The following is a 23,125-nucleotide window of genomic DNA, read 5'->3' as shown; positions in this document are numbered from 1 at the left end:
GATTGGTTGACTCTAGTTGACAACAAATCATGACAACACAAGCCAGGAACCAATATTTACAACGCTTGCCTCCTTCCTTCGATGACAGTCAGTCTGATACGTAAAAAAAAGCAGCGCCCACTCATAAATAACAGGCGTCATTAAGACGTGCTGAACGTAATCATAAAAAATAAAATTAACATTGAATCATTACTGAGTTTGTCAGGAGGGTGAATTTTAGTGCTGGCAGCATTTTATACATCCAGACCTGTCAAGTGCCAATGTTCAGCGCAATAAATAGTGTCTTTAACGAACACAATACACCATATGGAGCTGTTAAAAGACTGCTGCTGATGAGCAAGTTGAAATTGACCCTCAAAGAAGAGATGAAAACACAGCTTAATGGAGAGAAAAGTATAAAATCACACATCATGAATCAGATATGACATGCCATCGATCAGTCCTCATTAAGACAAACTATTCTATTCAAAATGCAAGTGTTTGCACAGTGCCGTATTTTCCGCACTATAAAGCGCACCTAAAAACCTCCAATTTTCTCAAAAGCCGACAGTGCGCCTTATAATCAGGTGCGCCTTATATATGGACCAATATTGAGCCACTACAGCAGGCGTGTCCAAAGTCCGGCCCGCGGGCCAAATGTATATATCTTCTATATGGACAAAGTTTTAAAATGGGCAATTCATTGAAGGTGCGCCTTGTAATCCGGTGCGCCTTATAGTGCGGAAAATACGGTATGTGCCTTCAGATGTCTAATGATCAGTCTATTGAGCCTATTAATCAATAAATGCCCTCGTAAATTTCATGTCTGAGCCATCACCCTGGTCAAGGAGACATACACAAACTGACAGCTGTTATGCTCATGACTTCTGTCAAGGACCGGCGCCTTCACTGCACCAATGCAGCGAATCTCATTTGCTCTCTTATAGAGTCCCTTATTTTTTGGTAATCGTTTTGAAGCACATTTATCATCACATCTACACATTTTCAACAAGCTCACTATGCTGGAGAATTTGATCAATATCCCTGACAGCGATTGCCCAAGAGAGGTCATTGGACACTAAGCTGACAAGGAAAGCAGATACATAATGGCAAGCATCCATCTTTAAGTGCAGCAGGCAATCGAAGGGACGTGAAAGTACCAAGGTCCATCATATGATGTAATGTGTTTGTGTTAGAAGATGCCGCTGACAGAAAGCAAATATGTTCTTTCTTGTTGTACTGTTTCATAGAAAGTGTTGGTCTTTCATGGATGACCAGATTATTGCCAATTTGGTTGCATTACCTAACAGCCACAAGGAAGGTTAACGGTCATAATCGCTAGAGGCTTGCATGAAAAATTGCTGTAGAGCAACTAAAACAATAAATTTCAATATAATTTGTTGATACTTTTTTATTACCGTATTTTCCGCACTATAAAGCGCACCGGATTATAAGGCGTGCGCCTTATAATCCGGTGCGCCTTATAGTGCGGAAAATAATGAATGGCCCATTTTAAAACTTTGTCCATATATAAGGTGCACCAGATTATAAGGCGCATAGAGTAAATAACTCAATGTTGCTCAAACGTTAATGCAATCACAATATAGTAACACTCGAAATAGTGAAAACAATAACAATATATCAATAACTTAATGTTGCTCAAACGTTAATATCACACAACACACAAAATAAACACGTAAAGCTTACTTTAATAAATTAGTCCTCATCCACGAATCCATATATAAGGCGCACCGGATTATAAAGCGCATTGTCGGCTTTTGAGAAAATTGGAGGTTTTTAGGTGTGCCTTACAGAAAATACGGTAAAAAGAAAAACTGCCATATACTAATTTTGTAGAAATTTCCAAAAGACAATCTTGAAATTTAGTAACAATCTGTAAAATTGTTAGAAACTGTCAATAAATATGAAAATAACCATTTAATATGATTGGAACTGTCACAAACACATACACTACTCAAAATTACACTTGGCATTTGTTTTAGACTTGGCACAATTTTAAAAAGTGTTTTGAAAGTGAAGAATTAATTAAATTCAAAATCTTTAATAGCAGTATGTGACACCTTAGGGATTGATGTGCAAATTGTTCCCTATACCTGCACTGAAGCAAAGGTGAATGTTATCCACCAGAGTCAGCCCAAGCCTGATTACAAAGCTTGTTAGCAGCTTAAAGCTACTGTAAGCCTAAGAGAGCTAGAACAATACCAGAGGCTTTCCTGCTATAGTAATGAGCCCCCAAATCTTAGAAACTGACACACAGTGGAGTAGGGAATGTGCATTAAAGTGCACGTCTCTAACTCTCAGTCATGGTGAGAAATTGCTTAAGCAGCTGACAACTTTGGGATGGTTTCGGCTCTTCAATTACATGTAGGAAACCCTGTTTTACACAGAACAGACCACTCGATGGTCACACATGGTCACACACTGTATGATGAAATCCATTGGTAGTAGGGGAGGGGATTCAATCAACTAGGAACATTTCAATTTTCCCACCATTAGTTTCTGGAGATTTTAATTAAACATAAGCCATAAATCTCAATTTGCCCAGAATTTCTTTGGTGTCTTTCTCAACAGTATGTGGCCTCAGCCTGTGCACTGGAATAAGAACTACCAATCATGAGACATGGAAGCAATCAGATTGTGGTGCATGATTGTCACAATAAACATGTGATGTGGTGAGAAATGTTGGGCAATAAGATAATCATGGTTCCCAGAAGGGACATTCGGGTGTTAGAAGATGGTGAAGCAGCACAAAGCAGATTAACTAAAAAAAAAAGTTACAATTATGTTTTATTTGAGTGGCAAATTCCAAACTGTAGTGAAGATTCTATTGACTGAGGTTTGTGGTAAGGTGGGGGTGTCGTGACTAATTGTGGCCCATTCTACTTCTGCAGAGACTGACAACAGAGGGTGCAAAGGAGCACCTGAAGCACTCAGTTCTGCTTCAGGGTGAGATGATGTGCTGGCTAAATGAGCTGCCCATCTGCCACAGCACATTGTAGTAAGGGTGAGGGAAGTGTCCTTTGTCTTCTGCTCAGACATAGTCTCGAAGGTCTGCCAACCGGTTGGCGAACCTTGAACCCTGACAAACCCTGACGAGAACGTTCCCTGTGTTCAATAACACTTGCTATTGTCTGCCGCTAAGTGGATGGGGCTTAACTCCTCGATGGCAGGCCGATAGATTATGCGTATCTATCATGCTTTTAAAAAAAGTGAAAGAGTAAGCTTCAGATACTTTAATAATGCAATTGGGAATATTCTATAAATATAAAGACCGTAGTGTTTCTTAGAAACTTTACACATCCAAAGGTCGGCTTTGTCTCCATCATCATAACACTACTGGAAATGGGTCATGGATTGTACAAATTGCTAAAACAGCTTAACATTATTATCTCACAAGCTGTAAATCACTTCTGCTGAAAGTTATTAATATACAAACACACACACACGCAGGTTCTAGAGGACAAATGTGTTATTTTAAAACAGTTTTCCCCTATCTCGATCATAATACCCCAAGGATAACTTTTCAATTCACTCTATATCTCATTTTTCTCTGCATTTTCTTCATATGCATTATGTCAAGACTGGCAAAAAAAAAAAATGCCTCCGTGTGGTGAATGAACCACACAACAAAACGGCTGTGGTTGTAAAGATGTTTAGAGCATGTGGCCACAATGTTGGGGCACTTCACTTGCTTCCAGTCACATTTACAGAAATTGGAAACTTGCAAAAGAATGAATCATTTGAAAACTTTTGCAACAATAATGAGACCTATACCCTCTTACACCCATAACTTCAGTTGAAGCATCCTCCTTAGTTTTGTTTACTTCTGAACACAGCCAGTTATGAAGACGTCTCCATATATGTTCAAGCACAAAAGCATCTTGTTTTTACTTCCCCTCTCAAAAGGTTTTTAATTTTCTTTGAATAGAGTTACACGGGTTCTCAGTCTCATTAACAGTGTAAAAAGCCCTTAGCTTATTCATTACCGATTTCTACATTTACAGTTGAATAGTGCAGTCATTTCCAAGCAATTCAATTACGGTTTAATTAGTACACCTACAGCTTTCTGGCTTCTCCTTGGGTAATGACACCGACCCTGAGGTCTCGGATGCCGTGTATAAACCTGAACATTCCTATTTGCAACCCATTCTCTCTCAGTGACCAATTAAGAAAACATTGGCACTAGCGACAAGGGTCCCGCTGGTGCCAGTGATTGGGCAAGTTCTAACCTTCTCAGAGGACACGGGTTAAAATGGCATCTCCTCTGTCGTTTTTGATCCCTGCTCAAGTCCCCATGCACAATAAATATCTTTCTCAGCACACAAAATCTGAGATAACCAAGACATTTCACTTTATCTGCTTCTGATCTTTAAATCTCCCAGTTAAGCAATAAATGGGGGTTTTAAGATGACCCCTGAGTGGGCAGTGCTGCTTCTATAAATGGAATGACATGATTAATCGTGCGTGAAACAGAAGTCCAGAGCGGAGTGCAATAATGCATGGTTAAAATTGATTTATAAATTCAAACAAACAGCTGTTCCACTAAAGCGGGTTATTTAAGAGTAATTCTATAAACCTATGTACTCATGCATCAAATCAAAACACCAGAATGAAAGGTCTAGAGGTCCAGCAGAGGGAATAGTAAAAAAATATCTTGTGTTATTTCAACTCACTGAGCCTCAAAGGGATTAACTACATAAGTGTATTTTGCTTGTGTGTGGCTTTGTTTGTGTTTTTAGTAATGCCACCACAGATGGTGGAATGGCAGCAAAGCGGAAAAGTGGAATGATTACGGAACCAGAACAATCTCCGGCCTTGGTTTCTTAACAATACAAGAAATCACTCAGAAATACCAAAGAGAAAAAAAATGCTGAAAGATTTATCATTTTGCAGACATGAATCCCATCAATTTCAATATTACTAGTAATGAAGCTGCAGCCTCATGGGCAAAGCACCAAAAACCTTGAAACGCTCGTATTTGAGTTCATCTTCAAGACTTGGCTATACGTCTGCTCTTTATGTCTCCACTCACAATTAAGTTGCTCGATGGTGAAGACGATAATCATGATGATGATGATCGTTGTACCTACGCAAGCAAAACATTTACAAGCCTGACTTGTTAGTGCTGGATCTGACAGAAATTCAATGCTGAGGAATATTTACATAAAACATCCTTGTCTTCACCTTAAAATATGCTCCATTAGTAGTGGCTCAATCTCTCAAATGCTTTGATTGAACCTCGTCAATAGACAAATCCCCTTAGAGCTTTTAATCAAACGGGTGACTATTATAGTTTAGCTAATGAATGCTTTGGGACAATATAATCTCTATGAAGCCACTAATTGAACCATATGTTAAATGTGATGTATGACTTCATTAGGAAAGGATAAACGATTTGCTGTGATGCCGTTTGTGACCTTGACTGGCCTGCTGCATCACGCCGTGTCAAACCGACCGGCATGGTCTTTAAGGCCGTGGCTCGAGACGGGAACACGTCCAATCTGGCCAAGCATCTTGCTGACCAGCGACAAGTTGGGAGTGGATGACACATGCACGCATATACAGACACTCAAAGCAATGTTACTGGGTCATTAGCAATCAAATGAACTTATTTGCTTGACAGTAACGGTGCTAATGTTTTGTTAAAGTCAACAATGGAGGACAGGAAATGTTAATGCTTATACAGAGAATGAATATGTATACAGTATGCTTACATAAACAATACAGACATTGATATCACTACCGTATTTTCCGCACTATAAGGCGCACCGGATTATAAGGCGCATAGAATAAATAACGTTGCTCAAACGTTAATGCAATCACAATATAGTAACACTCGAAATAGTGAAAACAATAATAATATATCAATAACTCAACATTGCTCAAACGTTAATATCACACAACACACAAAATAAACACGTAAAGCTTACTTTAATAAATTAGTCCTCATCCACGAATCCATATATAAGGCGCACCAGATTATAAAGCGCACTGTCGGCTTTTGAGAAAATTCGAGGTTTTTAGGTGCGCCTTATAGTGCGGAAAATATGGTATTTAAAAAAAAAACAAAATCATACTTAACATCCAAATTGTGTCCAAATTGCATAGAGGTTATATAGCTGCATATCTGGCCATGAAAATGATCAATACTGAAGAATATCCTAATATTTTGAATTATTAATAATAAAACAAAAGTTATTTTTCTGGGTTTTTTGCAAATGATTCTTAGATTTTTGTCGAGGTACTGTTTGGGTATTAGTATCAATGTACTTTACGCAGGTACAGTAGCAAAGTAAAAAATTTGGTTTGAAATACTTTCTGCTCCGTCAATTTAATTAATAGCTTTGCTTCTGCCCTCGGCTTCCTGCACTTGGGAGACATATGCACATTGTTCCACTTAAAGGCCCGATTTGCAATTTAGATTTTTAATGTATTTATATGATGTGAACTGTGGCTCTCAAATTGCAATCCAATTATGCTTTGCTTGTGTTTGTACTCAATGCTTCATAGTCCCCCTATGTTCTGTAATGCAAACAGGATTAACAGGATTAAGAATATTATATTGCCAGTTAATATAAACTACGTTATATGAAAGAGGTGTGTCGAGTGCCTAGCACATGTCATTCAAGCTACAACAACATCTCATGGGAGCTGCAGCGATGTGTCTCTACTAGGCCATTATCATATTTTCCCAGAAGTGTTGGCAGTATCTGCTGGGCTGATTCGGCTTCCTGACGAGTCGACTTTACCACAGCAATTTTCTTATTCTGGGCAGAATGTGACCCCATGTTTGCATGCAAAATGTTTTCCAGAGCTATACGATTAGCCTAATGACTTGAAAGTCAAAGTGAAGTCAAGTTATTCGCCCTTCATCCATGTAACATGAATGAATGTATTTAAGTCAACTGTCCATTCTTGTGCTGTCTTGTACTGCAGTTGAAAAGCAGAGCTGATAGAATTCTGAGAGTATATATGGAGTACATACTTGGATGTCTGTATTTTGAAGACGTGAGTCGACAGTGAAGGTTGAATCAATAAAATCACCCTGACTACAAAACATGAGAGTGTTCTGTGTCTGATGGTGATCAAACTTTTAACCACATTCCATCTTGGCAGGAGGATAAAGTGAAAAAGCAGCAATTCTAATACTATTTTAGCACACCTATACAACTGGGCCCCATTTTTTCAAAAATCAAAATTTCAAGTTCAGTTTTGTTGAGCATCGTCCTCTCAACCCACTGTCCACCAAGCAAGACTATCTCACTTTTTGCAACGAGATGCGGTTGCATCATTTTAGTCATTAATTCACATATGGAGGTATGGAATTTTTTTTTTTTTTCAAAAAATAATGTGCTCTTAAGCTGTGCAGAACTCAATCTGACAGAAGGCATCTTTTAACATATGCCATCACATTCAAACATTCAACTTGAAAGATAGTTCATTCAAAACTGAAGATAATTTGAGATCATTTCTGCACGGAAATAATAGCAGTCTGCCTGAACTGTACAAAATGTGTTTCGAACACAATGACCAAGAAAATGGAAACTCAAAGTAAGGAATTTACATAATGACCTTTTGCCATTCGACGTATCCTTAAAAAAGGCAAACAGGAAAAGTTAATTAACACGATGCAAGGCAAGCACTCTGGTTTAATAGAGTAAAAGGTTGTTGCACTCTTACATAGTCCTGGGCGTTATAGAGGGAAAACAATTTCACAATATAAGTCATAATATGATATATTTATTATGATATCATGATAATGATTAATCACAATAGACATTTTCAGTTATTCTCGAAAAATATATACGTATAGAAAATGTAACAAAATAAACAAAGCGACAACAATAATTCAGCTTATTTTGAAAGGCGTACATTTACTTTACACGAACCACCAAGCATGATGTATTGAAGCTTTAAAAGCTTCTAGAGGCTACATATTCTAGAGGCAACATATTTTCAAGTGACCGGTTTGCAGCCACAGCAACCACTGTACTACTTATCTGCTGTCAGTAATAATAATAAATTGTATTTGTAAGTGCCTTTATCGAGCCTCAAGGACACTGTGCATCAGTAACACGACTCAAAAAACAACATTTGATTGAAGTACATCATCTTGCATAATCTTATAGAAACACACACGCACACACATACACATGTATGTACAATGTAGAACGCACCGTGCCGACAAAAAGATTGGCTCACCTACACATTACAGCAGTCTTTTATATGAGATAGGCGGGCATTAATATGGATTCACTTTCTCTTTGCAGTTCAAACTGCTCCCACCACTGTCATTAAGGGACTTTCTGGAACAAAACAAAGAAGATTATTAAGTAGTTGAGCTTTCAAAGGTGACACACTAGTAATAGACCTGGCTCTGTATGAGGCATCGCAAACATATCCAATTTATATCCACGTATGAAAGAGTTCTGGCTCACAATTGCAAAAAAAAAAAAGAGCACACTGCACAAAAAGAGTGTGAAAATGATTCAAATGAATACAAACTCAGATAAAAACAGCTCGACACAATGGCTAGGTGAAATTAAGATACTACATACATATACAACATATTAAGATCAAAATTAGCACTTAAAGGCACATGAAGGCCAACCAAAAACATTCGTACATTCGATTTTGGCATTGATCAACAGCTAATGCCAGCCAATGCAATCATCTTACGGGAAAGGGGGGGGGGCAGTGGGGCTTACACAGCCACTGCACACACACGAGTAATCCATTTCCGTGTTAGCAAGCATTGCGAGACATAGCCAAGAGCTGTTAGTATTTTCCGGACTATAAGCCACTACTTTTTGCATTAACATTGAACCCTGAGTCTCATAGTCTAGTCCAGGGGTGGCCAACCAGTCAGAGACTAAGAGACACATTTTTTTACTGTGTACCGCAAAGAGCCACATCCCCCCCCCCTCACCGAAGCGAATACGCAGCGTTTGACGTCCCATTACCAACCCCCCCCCCCCCCCGAAGCGAAGCGAACACGCAGCGTTTGACGTCCCATTAATAACCCCCCCCCCCCCGAAGCGAACGTAAAAGAGCCGCATGAAACCCGGCAAAGAGCCGAATGCGGCTCGCGAGCCGAACGTAAAAAGAGCCGCATGAAACCCGGCAAAGAGCCGCATGCGGCTCGCGAGCCGCGGGTTGGCCACCGCTGGTCTAGTCTAACTATGGATTTTTCATGATTTTTAAGATATTGTATGATTTGTGCATATTCTCTTATATATGGAAAATAAACATTAAAACATTAATGGGCTTATAGTCCAGTGCGGTTTATATATGAACAAAACAGGATTTTCCCGTAATCTTAGCTGGTGCGGCTTATATACGGGTGCGATTCATAGTCCAGAAAATACGGAATTGTTTTGGGTTTTTACTTAAAAAAACAAAAGCTTAGTTTTGACTGAACCCATAGTAATATTGTTATCATATTACAGATATCTGGCAAGAATATCAAAATGTTGATATTGTATTCATATCGGACAGCCCTATTGCTGACCTAAATTAGCTTGGAGGGTTCACAATTTTAAGTTTATTAGTTGTACACAACCAAACAGACGAATGATTGAGCAGTCTTTGTGAGCAAATGTCCTTGTTCACATTGAGGCATATTCTCCTGTGTGCTTGAGTCAGTAAAGGTGTTCAGCCTCGCACTTTGTAGGCTGCACAGATGGACTTATGTGTGTCATTTACGCCACCTCTTGGAAGGCACTGGATGTACTTTGGGTGAATCAATCCTTAAATGAAAGGCAGTCTGTCAAATCTCACCTAGCATGCATTCCAAAGATTTCAGCATGTTTCCTCAAATGAGTCTGGCACTCTCATGAAGGTGAAACATCATATTGGACATTTTGGCTCATTTGACTGCTCCAAGAGACGATGACAGCCGGTAGCTGAGTCATGATCATGGGCTGTGCAGGGCAAACCTGGCCTGGACTGTATGCTCACTGACTGCCCAGCAGCTGTGATGTGTCTCTTCTACATTATGCCAACGACCAAATGTCGACATTATGTCATTAACTGGTGAAAAACGATCAGTGCCAGCTGACTATTTTTTTCCCCACCTGCGATGCGAGAAGCATTCCCACATGGTGATGAGGCTTGGAACTTGAGGGCAGCAATCACAACCGCAATGGTCATAATGGTGCAGTGAGACTCAACATTGTTTTTATTTGATTTATGTCAGTCATGAAATACATTTAAGTGTTTCAACCACTCTGTGGCAAGACATGCAGGCACGGGTGCTGGATGATATTGATCAACACACACACTTTTCTGTTGATGCGCTAGCTCTAAACTAGAGGGTAGAACCGGATATTCACTTTCATCCCTCGCGGGATTTGCATTACTCATGGCATTCATGGGGGGGGGAGTCAACCTCTGCTCCAAACTTAAATTCAGTCAGGAGTACAGTATTCTACATAAATTACTTTCATTGCAAACAAAAACTCTTGTCCTTCAAAGTAGCCTGCATGAGCGGCGCACACGTCACTCACCATGATTAGTCTGACTTTGGATCTACTGCACCGTGCCAACGACGCTACGTCACAGCTCCGCTTCCTGTGATAAGCAACCAGTGTGACCACAATGCATTTGGATGCAGCTTTTCTTAAGAAACCATAGATATTTTGATACACTTTAAACAAAGTATACCTACTATATATTTGTAATCCAGACTAAAGATCGAGCATGCATACATAGATTTATGTCAATAAGACCTCAGATGACTACAGCACACAACTGTCATTACAATGAAAACTTTTTCCTTCTAACTCGGATATTTTCTTCATCTCTGGCAACAGCTTGAGTAACAAACTTCATGCGGCTCCTTAACACGAAACAATCCCTTCGACGTGCAAAAGGGAAGGCAGAAGGGGCAGAAAAATGTGGGAATTTCTATTGCATTTCGTGTCTCTCCAAATTGTTTTTCTCTAGACAAGCCACTCCAAGCATGTGCCAATGCTGCAGTGATACAAAGTGGTTAAGGGCGTGTTTTCAGGTGCGTCTTCAGGTATAAAGATAAAAAATAGAGATGCACCAATAGTGATACCAATACTCAATACTCCAATAAATCTAAACCAAGTTTTTCTCAACCGTCAGCTTTTCTCTCTCGTCACACCCAATTCTGCTTCTCTTCCTCGCTTTCCGCCCACCAATTAATTAAGACAATCACAAATCTGTCACCTTCACAGCTCCACGGTCACAATCAGTTATCCTGTTACATTTTATAGCTTGTGGTATTCTTATTCAGTGTGCATATGACCAACACAACTTAAATCAACTTCCTTTAGAGGCTAAGATAAATAAAAGACAAAGCACAATAATAAATGTAAAAAGTCGGTCAGTTTTGTTTTCAATTCAACTTTTATCCAAAATGGTTTCCTTCTCTACGATGCGTATTTTTAAAATGAGTACATTGATCTAAATAATCAAAATGTAGTGTGGACCTGGAACGACCACAACCAAAAAAATCCTTAAATTCAAAGAAAAAAAAAGTTTTCAGCGATATACCGTACTATTGGGTAGTTTGGGGATTCCTACTTGCAGGAAGTTTGATGTTCAACTCTGAATTTCTTTTTTTTTTTTAAATATCATGCATCAGGCTTCTTATACTTGTAAGCAGAAGTCTGATGTGCATCGGATGCAGTGTGTGAACGCCCCAATTGCATACGTAAACTGTCAATTAGAGTTTGACATCATTGAAATATATACATTGCAGAAAATGAGAAATTGGTAAAAGCTACACCAACCAATGAGTGCCAAAGACCATGATGTAATACATGCAATAATAATTATCATTATATACACAAACTAAGCACTGCGCCTAGTTTGAGTGTATTTTGTTTTCAAATCATTCACTTTGTACAGAAATTGTTTTGTACTTTGCATTAAACCATTTTGATCCCTGCTGCGTTTTTGTACAACGTCATCTTGGGAGATTCCCTTGAGCTCTTGCCAATCGAGTCTGCTTCCATTTTCTTGGGTCAACCTTATGCCTGCACCCCACCTCTCCAAAGATCGCACAAACGTGCACCCCACCTCTCCAAAGATCGCACAAACAATTTTGTTTGTTTGATTAGCATCCCTTGCTTTTTGCTGTAAGGTCCTTTTACTAAGTGGTTAAAAGTAATACACGTATGGTTCGGATTATTGATTGATTCATTGATTGATTGATTGATTGATTGATTGATTGATTGATTGATTGATTGATTGATTGATTGCACAGTTCAGTGGTATAGCTAGGATAAGTGTAATAGCAAATGCACAAAGCCATTAAATGGTGGAGAGAAGCAAAACTGAAAATGGATGTTCCAAGCACACGCACAAACATTACCTGGGTGTGTTTGGCCAGCTCCAATGAGTTCAAAAATCATCGAAATGAATCACTGCAAAAACAAATTGGAGATTGGGGGGAAACTACTGAATATGTTCATGAGACTTCTGAGCTATAATGACGGAGCGATACAGGGCAAATGATTCTGTCATCAATATAAAAATTTAAATACCACCCTCCAACACACCCTTTGGAAATGATCAGGCACTGTTAATGTAACGCGTAAACCGTAAACAGGCAGTGCGTAAAAATGCGCACCGCGTCACCAAGTCGGAAAACTTGTTAGTCATAATGAGTGGAAATGCAAAACTCACCCAGGTTGTCAAGGCAAGTCCTCCCGGTGCGCGTCCAGATCTGTGTTCTGAAGGATCGGGTGTAAAAGCGGGGGAAAGCCACAAGAACTATGAGACGGCAGCTTTAACGCCACCGACTCCGCTGCGATGTTTTCCTCCTATGTCCTTCTTTCTCCTCTCCGCTCACCTGCCTTGTCTCTCCTGAGACAAATTAAACGGTAGTTGCACATATCCCTTCATTGTCATCAACACGTGCAAAGTGCAAAAAAAAGAAAAAAGAAAAAACACGTGGAGTTTGTGGAGATGCTCTCAGTCCACAGCGACTGATTGTTTTGGTTGTATGATCCGCAAATCGAAAGCACGACAAGTTCAAACGCGGATAAAGTTTGCTTCGGTGGAGCGGATAAATAATCCTGGGAATGAAATCTTTCCTCACTTTGCTCTTTGGACCGATTCGGCTCCTTGCTGAAAACAGCGCACCTGCGCACAATGCGGATCACTTAGTCACTCACTGCCCGCTCCCCCCATCAGCTCAATTTACCCGTTTTGCAAGGCTTCACTCTCATGTCTACTTGGTGTGTTTGTTTCTAAGTCGTCATTTGGCGTCTATTCCGGTGACGTTGCTCGAAAAATGCTCGAAAAATGCGCTTCTTTACGCCACAGCTCTTCTTCCCTCTGTTTCTCTCTCTCTCCCTCTCCTATTCCTCCCTGTAATAACGGTCCATCCTGCTGGTGTGAAGCCGCGCCCACTCCCACCGGTGATTGGTTAGAAATTGCATACAAGGGAAGAGAGGATGGGTATAGGAAAAGAAGTAAGAGCAGCAGTGAAGAAAGGAATAGACAGGGAATGATGGAAAGAGAAGTCGATGAGACGGGGGAGGAAGATGAGAAAGTGGAGTGAAAGATGAAGGCCAGTCTGCCAGAAAAAGAAGAATAAAGGAGCCTGAGACAGAGTCGGTGTGTGTGTGTGCGTGCGTGCGTGTGTGTGGAGCAAGGCCAGGCCGTGCACTGAGCTCGATGTGTTTGAGCCCAAAGGGACAGGCTGGCTAATGAAAGAGAAAACACATCCTCTCTTTTTTTTCCTAGCCTCTCACGCTGCTTTATATGTCTAATGCAGATGTACTCTGACTCAAGGCAAAAGTGAATTCTTCCTGACAATGTCCTCTATGACTGAGCAGAGGCATCACTTCTGTCTGCCTGGCCTCTTCCCTTTATAAAATCTGGTTTCTGTCAGCTAAGCAGCCTCCACTGTGAGTCTGTGATGAATAAGTAAGTAGCTGCGGAGAGGCTGGAGATTGGAGTGTGTGCAGAATACGCTGCTCCCGGCCGTCGGGATGGAAATAAGTAACAGCCTGAGTAAGAGAGCAAATGAGTTGTCGGGATATTGCTGAATATCTTTGTGGTGCAACTGCGCGTGGTAGCAGGAGAATGCAGACAAAAATCTCATGGTAGCTCCTCGGAGAGTCTTTGATTGATGGAGACGCTTCAGGGAGTATTTCAATATGAACTTGGTTAAGTCTGAGCAACATGAGGCATTCATCACTCGCTGCCATGCAGGGGTGAGAGGCTCACCAACAGCTAAATAGTATTTTATTTCAAAAGGACACCAGGGGAACCATCACGTGAGGCTTACCTATTTGTCGCCCGTATTGGCTCCCAACCACAACTCTGCAACATTCCCATACATCAACAACATGACTGGTACATTCTTCGGGACATTTTACCAACGTCAAATTTGTCAACTACAGAAGATGGAGATATTTTATATGGCGCTCTTTTGTGGCACTCAAAGACCACGCACATTTGTAAGCTTTAAAGTTAGCACCGAGCTAACGAAATTGATTCTGAAAGTGTATAGGTAACCTGTACTTTGCGTACCGTATTTTCCGCACTATAAGGCGCACCTAAAAACCTCAAATTTTCTCAAAAGCCGACAGTGCGCCTTATAATCCGGTGCGCCTTATATATGGACAAAGTTTTCAAATGGGCCATTCATTGAAGGTGCGCCATTTAATCCGGTGCACTTTATAGTGCGGAAAATACGGTAGTAAGAAGTTTACCGTAGGCCTCCCAACTTACATTATATTCACAATTTAGAGTGAAATGACCTTTTACTTGCTAAAACATCATCTGCAATTCCCCATATAGATTGTCACTCATACTTGCTTGGTGCCGCCAGGAGATGACAGCTAATTAAAAAGCAGTGCTGTATCTTTATTTTTAGCTTCATAACAAACCTTAGAATAAGGTTGAATTTATTTTATGTTAAATCAGATGAGTTTGTTGATGATGCCACCGAGTGACCTCGCACGGTTCTGTTCGGAAGCAAGTACAATTAAAGCAGCCTGTGAGCAAGCTCATTCTCTAGACGTTCTATTTTCTTTTACTTGTATGGTTTTCTGAGAGATATGCCCCTAAAAAAATTCCTGCTGGAAATTACTGATCAGCTTCATCTTATGTGGATGAAGTGGATAGTGAAATATAATATAGTATAGTAATATAGTATTATTTTTCTCATGTAGTTTGTTGATAGTCACTCCAATGCATTTCAGTTTGTCGGTGGCTGTTAAGAGGTTCTAATAAAACATCCACGGACAACAAACTTGACTGACTGCCTCATTTTTGCCAGCCTGCCCAGCCCAGACCACAAATACAGAAGAATTTTACAAGTTTTGCAATAACTGCCACTCCACAAAATTTTGGTCACATTCCTTATCATCGTGAATGTCTCTATAACATTCCACACCAACCTTTCACACTGCTTACATTGAAACCAGTAGAACTGAGGTTATGTATTAAATTTCAGAAGAACAATCAAGGTTTGCTTGGCAGAGCTATAAATAAATCGATCCCTGCAGCAAAATGTAACTTCAGAGGGATGAGTTGAAATCAGCTGGGTATTGAATAGCATATTAAGCCTGTAAGGGATCAAAGTAGTAGACAAAGAAATGTATATACTCTATATGTTATTTTTCAGTGTGTCAATTCATGGTTTAAAAGAATTTTATTTTTATTCATTTGGCTACAATATTCACAAACCAAATGATATATTTTGTGGTAGACTTGCTACCAGTTCAGGGTGTAGCCCAAAATTGGATGAGATTGGCTCCACTTAGCCGCAACCTGCTTTCAAAATAAATAAAGGATTATTGCAGAGATGTCCAGAAGAAAGATGGCAGCAGTTCACCCAAATCCCTCAATATGCGAGGATCGCTTTCTTCTTGAGTCAAAAAAAGTAAAACACCCACTCGTTAACACTCCCTGAGCTCTCACTTAATTGCATCAGACTGCTGTTTAATTGTGTGCTATTTATGGAACTGTGCTTGCCTGTTTTAGCGATTATCACAGCAGAGATTTTTTTTAAACACAATGTTTTTTCTCAAGCCAAAATCCAGAAACATGGTTTTCAGCTAAATATGCTGTCATGATTCACTCTCACTACCTCTATCCCAATCACTAGCAAAATTACACAAAGATTGCATATAATTATTGACTGCTTCATGTACATGTTCGTAAAGACAGAATTGACACAATAAATTTCTCAATCGAATGATGAAACTCAAAGGAAAAGTAAAGGAATGTATTTATGAAGTACATGTTTCTCTAACTCTTGCCCAAAATGTCGTGCAATAAAAACACGATATCGCGTAAAGGTCAATAAAACAATACAACAGTGCAATATCACAAACGAGAATAAAAAACTGTGAAAATATAAACTCACTTTTTTAAAAGGTGAGCTGTCCAAGGAAAGATTTTTAATGCACTTTTTGCGTCAATAAAAAAAAAATCTGGTCAAGGGTTTGGGACACATATCTCAAAAGTGTAGATAACTGTCACACAAGTGTAAAGACAATACGTATTTTTTTATTATTAATGCTAATATTTAAATGGGAGACAATAAAGCTTTATTATTGTTTTTTTTGTTGTAAAATATTTTATTATTACAGCTGCCGCTGTTGTGAAATGTGCTATATAAAGTTGGATGTACAGTATTGTAAAAATATCAGCACATGGCTGCTTCATTGCATTTAGGTCTTCCTGCTTTTGTCACAGAAGGCAAAGTATTTTTTTATATAACACATTAGCATTTCTTGAATGCATTCAGGATTGAAATTATTCAGTGTTTTACAGACGAGTAGCAGAATCTTAAAATCCATTCTACAGCTGACTGTGAGCCAGGGTCGATCTTTTAGGGCTGGAGTAATATGTTCTGATCTCTTTGGTCTGGTCAGAACCCGAGCTGCAGCGTTCTGAATGTGCTGCAGCTGTTTGATGTTCTTTTTAGCGTGTCCAGTCCGATGACCAATGTAATGTGGTGTACAGGAGATAAATGCACGAAGAAGCTTCTCTTGGTCTGCTTGGAGAGTGCAAAATTAAATATTCTGTCAAATAAATCTCTGATTCCATTTCACATGAATTTATCATGTTTTGTGTTTTAATATATATTTGATACAATGCAGGAAAACAAACCTCACTAGAATAGAACTAAAACAGAAAAAGACAGATTTAAAAAAAAAAGTTTAGAAATTGAATTTTGGTAATGTTCCGCATGGACCTCTTCGCTGTCTTTTGTTTCTTCTGCAGCAAACTCCCTCAATGTCAGAGCAGAATGGCAAAGACAATTAAAGTGTATAAATATGTAAATATGGTCACGGCAGCTCAACATGAGGAAGAGCGTAATGACATTTTCTGCCCTGGTTTGGCTAATCCCCAAGACACCTCCAAATTAGAAACCTTAATGACAACCAATAATGCACAGATGGTCAAACTCTGGGGGCACACTAGCCCTTCTGATCCTACCCGGGCGTCTCTACACTCTCACTCTTCGTGCCAACTCTACACATACACTCGTGTGAGAGTGTAGAGACATGTAACACCATGCAGGCAGGCAGGATGGTACCGGTGTGCCGCAAAGCATCACGCAGAACATAGAAGCATGCATTACCTAGCCAGATGCCACTCATACCCGTGAGGGCGATTGTGCTCGTAAGTAGAAGGTCAGTTCTTAGCAAACCCTGCCAGGTTACCTCACTCTTTGTGTGTGTGGGCGCATTTTGAGGTTACTGTCCTGCGTCTCAGGTAATCTGTCCGATGAGGCTTTGCGCCAGATGATGTCCATCCATCTTCTCAAGCTGTTATAGAGAAATACTCCCCGTGGCCACCTCTCACCTCTCACGAGACAGGGTAAGTCAACACAAGAAAAAAAAAAAAAGAGGGAGTGAGTAGAAATGGGGGAGCAAGATGTGGCTAATTTCCGACAGTAATTAGTTCACCATAGCTATGTGTTCCTCCTACGGCGAGTAGTTGGTATATGTTTCATCATGGAGGATGTTTTACAAAAGGAAAAAAAAAATTAAAAGGTAGATGGCATTTACAGATATTTTAAAATCAAACATTTCAATGTGATATGTCCTCCAATCGGATGAGTAATCTCAGGTGAGTGGTGTGCAGGGAGCAGGTATGGTGATTTACAGGTGTCAGGCAATCAGTGCTGAATACCTGCAGGGCGGGGCTGAGCACAAAGTGGGTCACTGGACGGGAGGGGCAGCAGAAGAGAAACAGAAAAGAGCTGACCATGGTGCTGATCGCACAGACACATGAGTCTAAAGGTGGGTTTCCATTGCCTGCAGGAAAATGCAAATTGCGCAATAGCAAACTGGAAAAATCCCAAAACATCGTAAAAAGGTTCTACACTCCCATGAGGTGTTTTTTGAGAGGTGTCAATAAAACACAATGTAAAGTAAAAGTGTAATAGAAGCGTGTGAACTGGCCGCCAGCCAATCACAGTTCAGTTTTGAACTTTAAAGAAAATCGATGCTTATCACATCAAAATCCAAAGTAAAGTCTATGGTTAAGGTTTCAGAAATTAAGCTTATGTTGCATGGAACTCTTCTTCTGCAAAAGTCTTTCCTGTTTATCCAGACATCATCTCAGATTAGTGTCAAAATACCGTTTAATTAATTGAAAAAGCCCAATGTATTTATTTTCTTTGTCAGTAAAGTTTTTGAAAATTGAAGCAGATCTTCTTACCTACCTTTTTATAGCTACGATTCGACAATTCAACAATACAGATATGACCCTTATTGTCCTCTTTTAAGTCTACCACAAATTGCAGTCTAATTGTGTCCATGTGTGGAATTCTTTTTGTTTTAGCACTTTGCTAGATTTTGCATGAGTAGAATTGGGCATAAGGGGGCAAAATCAACAGGCTGCCTTAAACTTTAGTACTTGGCTGATAATCATTTGATGCGATTGATTAGCGCCCATGGTCATCACCAAATTTTCTTCCCTGGAGGTGTTTTGCTCAGCCTTTACTACTTTTAGCATTTAGTTTGTGGGCCAGGTTCACATTTGTCTTCAGTAAGTTAAAATCATACATCTGATATACAGCCACAGACTTGGCCTCTAAAGAATATTCCATTAATTCAAATCCAGGACACAGTGACATAATGACTGACTGATGTATTCTTAGGAAAATGTGAGAGTTCTGCAGAATCTCGATGAAATGGAAATAATGTGTTTTAAACTGAAGGAGAGGGAAGAAAAATATGCGGTAGTGTTTTGTGTGAAAATAAGCTTGTTAGTTTTGACAGAGTAGCACTGACACACTTCCTCGTTACCACAGCAACAAATGTGTCCAGTGACGTTGAATGATGTATCTTATTTAATTCTAGCAATACAAAATGAATGGGAATTTTTTTAAATGAATTAAATCACATTTACATTTTTATAAGAAAAGTGAGTTTGCCCAAAGACTGGATGGATGGATGGATGGATGGATGGATGGATGGATGGATGGATGGATGGATGGATGGATGGATGGATGGATGGATGGATGGATGGATGGATGGATGGATGGATGGAACTTATTATTTAACAAATATGTGGATATTAGTAGGACAAGGTGAAAAACCATAAAGTAACAAACTGGACAGACTGCTTTGTTGCAATTGCATCACCATTCTCCCCATTCTGACATTCACACACAGTATGAATAAAACACACACGAAGCTAAAAACATTTCCACGAAGTCTATTTTTTTTTTTTTATTTATTAGTGGGGTAAAATGCTTGGCCCAATCAAGACATCTAAAGTGGCACATTATGTGACAATTTGAAGAGGCTGCAATTCTTACTGCTGTGGAATAATTGAAGTAAGTTGAAGGTCCAAGAGCGTGATGACAAAGGCCTTTTCTAGGCTGTAATCAACTTTGCAGCCCACGCAGAGACTGAGGGGAGAGCAAGCTGAAAAGATGAATCTGTCTGGTCCTGATCACAGAACAACTCTTCCAGCGGGTCGAAGCCTAGCCAGTTTGGCAACAGGAAGACTGTGAAGATTAAACAGTGAGAGCTTTCTCTTGATCAGGCCCCTCAGTCTGCCCTCCCCACCAGCCCCGCACCTGCTAGTCTCACAACCCCTGATATGCTCTCTTTTCTTTTACTTTCTCTGTCTCTCAACTTTCACTGAGTGTCTTTCTTCTGCTTTCCCTCCACTACCACCCGCTCCCCCACCCCTCTTCACCGCTTTTGATTATCGGCAACGACCCAGAACTCATACGAGTGAATCTATCGGAATTTCATCTCAACTTTGCAAGCAATCACTTTTATATGAGCACAGTGACTCACAATCTTCTACGCGCATTTGTTCACTGGTCTTCATCTATCTGCTTACACCCAGACATATACTTTCTCACTTAAATTAGAGACTTTCTCTTGCTCTCTCATCAGCAAAATCATTTACATGAATCTTTACCCTGACTGGGTTTGAGCCGCTCACTCATTTTAATTCCATTGAGATTGCACTCTGAGCTTTCAAGGCCAAAATAATACCACAATGAAATTTGAAGTCCCAATCATTTTTACTCAATTATGGAAATTTCACACTCGCTGGAACAAGACAAATTATTTGTTCTGTAGAAACTTTGGAAGAATAGATGATTATCAAACAGGAGATTCAACAACAACAAATGGATGGATGGATGGATGGATGGATGGATGGATGGATGGATGGATGGATGGATGGATGGATGGATGGATGGATGGATGGATGGATGGATGGATGGATGGATGGATGGATGGATGGATGATAGAAAAAGAAAGTTTTGTTGAGGCAGTCTCAGTGGTGTTTATTTGAGAACTGTGGCATTCTGAGAATTTGGCAGCTTGCCCTTCGGCAAATTGCATCACTCCAAGTGTTCTGTATTTGTAGTAGTTTGAGCCCAGCATAACAACATATCAAAGAAATAAGATCAAGGTGAAAAGATACAAAGAGATGATACCTTGCGTACAGGCTAGATCTTGTTTCTTTTTCATTTGAATATGTTTACTAAATGCATTTCAAACGTTTTTATAAGCAATAATAATTGATATGTTAGTGAAATATGCAATTCGGTGCATATATTAAATAAATATTAGCATATTATCATTAGCATGCGATATATCAATGTAGGAGCTGAATGACAATATGTTCTATTAAAATTGATGGAAAAATAGGATTTATTTGCAGAATTAGATGATGACAAAATCGAATATCATACAAACTATGAATGAAAAGCTTTTTAAACTTTTTGTTTGGTGAATTAATCCATTTTAAATCCATACATCTTAAAGAGCTTTTAATCCATCCATATTTATTTACATTACAAAATCCAACCGCCACACTGTCACTAGTGCCATTCCAAGGCCACTCTGATCCTTGCAGCAATTCATGTTTTAAAGAAAAATGACTTACTCTCTAATACTAGTTTGCTGGAAAATCCTCTAATCAATGTCGCCTTGACAGACTCTCTCATGAGCTAATGTGACACGCACCAGATGTTTGGAGCCAAGCTTCAACATTTCTAAACATGAATCAATCTATCAGTCAATCAATAAATCTTGCACAATTAAAATGGCCCATTTTGAGTACATCCTTATACTAGAAATTAAAGCACATTTAATTTTAGAATCCCCCAAAACAGCTTTACAAAGATGATATAAAAGTATGTTTTACTTGATTTGCATAAATAAATTACTCAAAGTAATGGCAGTGTCAAAACAGTGTCAAAAAAATGAACATCATTATCTTTGCAGAATGTTGTATGTAGCATTAATATTGGATCGAATTATTTTTTGTAAGTAGTCATTATGTTGTGGCTCTCATGGTCCATTTACTCTCTATATATTTCAATTTCTCTTTGAGACATGACGTCAGTGTCTCCAAAATGCTTTCTCTTATCCTCTTCCGTTTCCATGCTGGATTGTTGGCAACTGTATATAAAATTCTCATTTGTATCCTAAAAAAAAACTCTTTCCACCTGTTTCTGAGAAGCCAGCATGAATGTTTAATGAAGGACAGTTCATTTCCCCTCTCTTCAGTCAATGTTCACTTGTAAATATTTCATTGACAATGCCTACAGCCCATTCAATGCTCTGCTGTTTTTCTAAAGCCTCGGTCCCAAATGTTTCCCTATTTTTGAGTTCCTTACAAATGAAGACAGAGTGAGAGAAATGGCAATTAATGGGAGGCCACAGAGCTGCTTAAATATTAAATTGATGGGCTGTGGCGACACACACAAAAAACAATCTTCTCATGGATTTTCATCCAAATCCAAATGGCAATAATCGGGTCAACAAAATCGTCAAGGGATTTAAAGTTTCTAAGCTCCATGCAAATGTTCCAATTTCAATGAAGATTCACTTTGCATTGTTGGAAAATTTGCTTGTCAGAACAACACATAAACAGTGAGTCCAAACAAAATCTTTTTTCACTGGCACAATTGTTTAACTTTCAGAGGCGGAGTGCTCAAGTCAGCAATTTTAGGACTTTGGACATGCATAAATAAAACTTATACAAGACTCCACTTTAATATGGTATACATGAGACTGAACTCGAAAACATGACAAGTCTAGTCCACATTTCAAATATTTTATTTTCAAGAATGCCATTTGTTTTGCTTTTGAAAGAAAATATTTTTTATCATGTGCCTGTGAACCTGGCAACCCACTTGAATGCTATTATGTGGAGTGCATAGGCCAACTCATGAACCAAGTATTACGAAGGGATCTCTGAAGATTATTGTATTTGGATTCTAGGATTGTTTTTTGATGAAATTGAGAAAAGGAGAACAGCATCACGCACGGTTTATCACTAAAGGACAACAGATAAAAAAAGAATATAATTCCATCTCTCACCACAAAACCCACGTACATCGACTTCACAACATTTTCAAGTAGGTTAAAGAGACACTGCTCCAGAGGGTGTTATATTCTTCTGAAAATTGGCTGATTGGAAGAGAACAGCATTTGAAAAGTAGCTATTCATTACAGCATAAACAAAATACATAAAGTCCCAAAACCCACTGGTTTAAATCACTTTAAATTAAATATAGTGGGCACATTCAATGAAATGAAAGCTAAACCTGTCTCAGTTGGTAAAGAAAACTTGCCAGTGCTTATGTTTATTAAAAATTATACAGTATTTGCATAATAAAGCAGTAAGATTGCCT

The 23,125-nt window shown here is 39.2% G+C and overlaps 1 protein-coding gene across 2 annotated transcripts in view; it reads right to left on the bottom strand.

Moving 5' to 3' along the window:
• The window catches only part of brinp2 (bone morphogenetic protein/retinoic acid inducible neural-specific 2), a 77,656-nt gene extending 64,313 nt beyond the window's left edge, over positions 1–13,343 (bottom strand). The window contains exons 1-2 of one of the 2 annotated variants that reach the window (XM_037275725.1): positions 12,661–13,343; positions 8,203–8,306 (exon numbers count right to left, since the gene is read on the bottom strand). The gene's annotated coding sequence lies outside the window, so the exon portion shown is untranslated. The remainder of the gene's footprint in view (positions 1–8,202; positions 8,307–12,660) is intronic. The other variant, XM_037275724.1, reaches the window with a different exon arrangement.
• Positions 13,344–23,125: the final 9,782 nt, after the last annotated feature.

Source organism: Syngnathus acus, chromosome 17 (assembly GCF_901709675.1).
Source record: "Syngnathus acus chromosome 17, fSynAcu1.2, whole genome shotgun sequence".
Taxonomy (NCBI): domain Eukaryota; kingdom Metazoa; phylum Chordata; class Actinopteri; order Syngnathiformes; family Syngnathidae; genus Syngnathus; species Syngnathus acus.
Note: the sequence above shows the minus strand (reverse complement) of the source record. Positions and strands in the feature narration are given on the sequence as shown.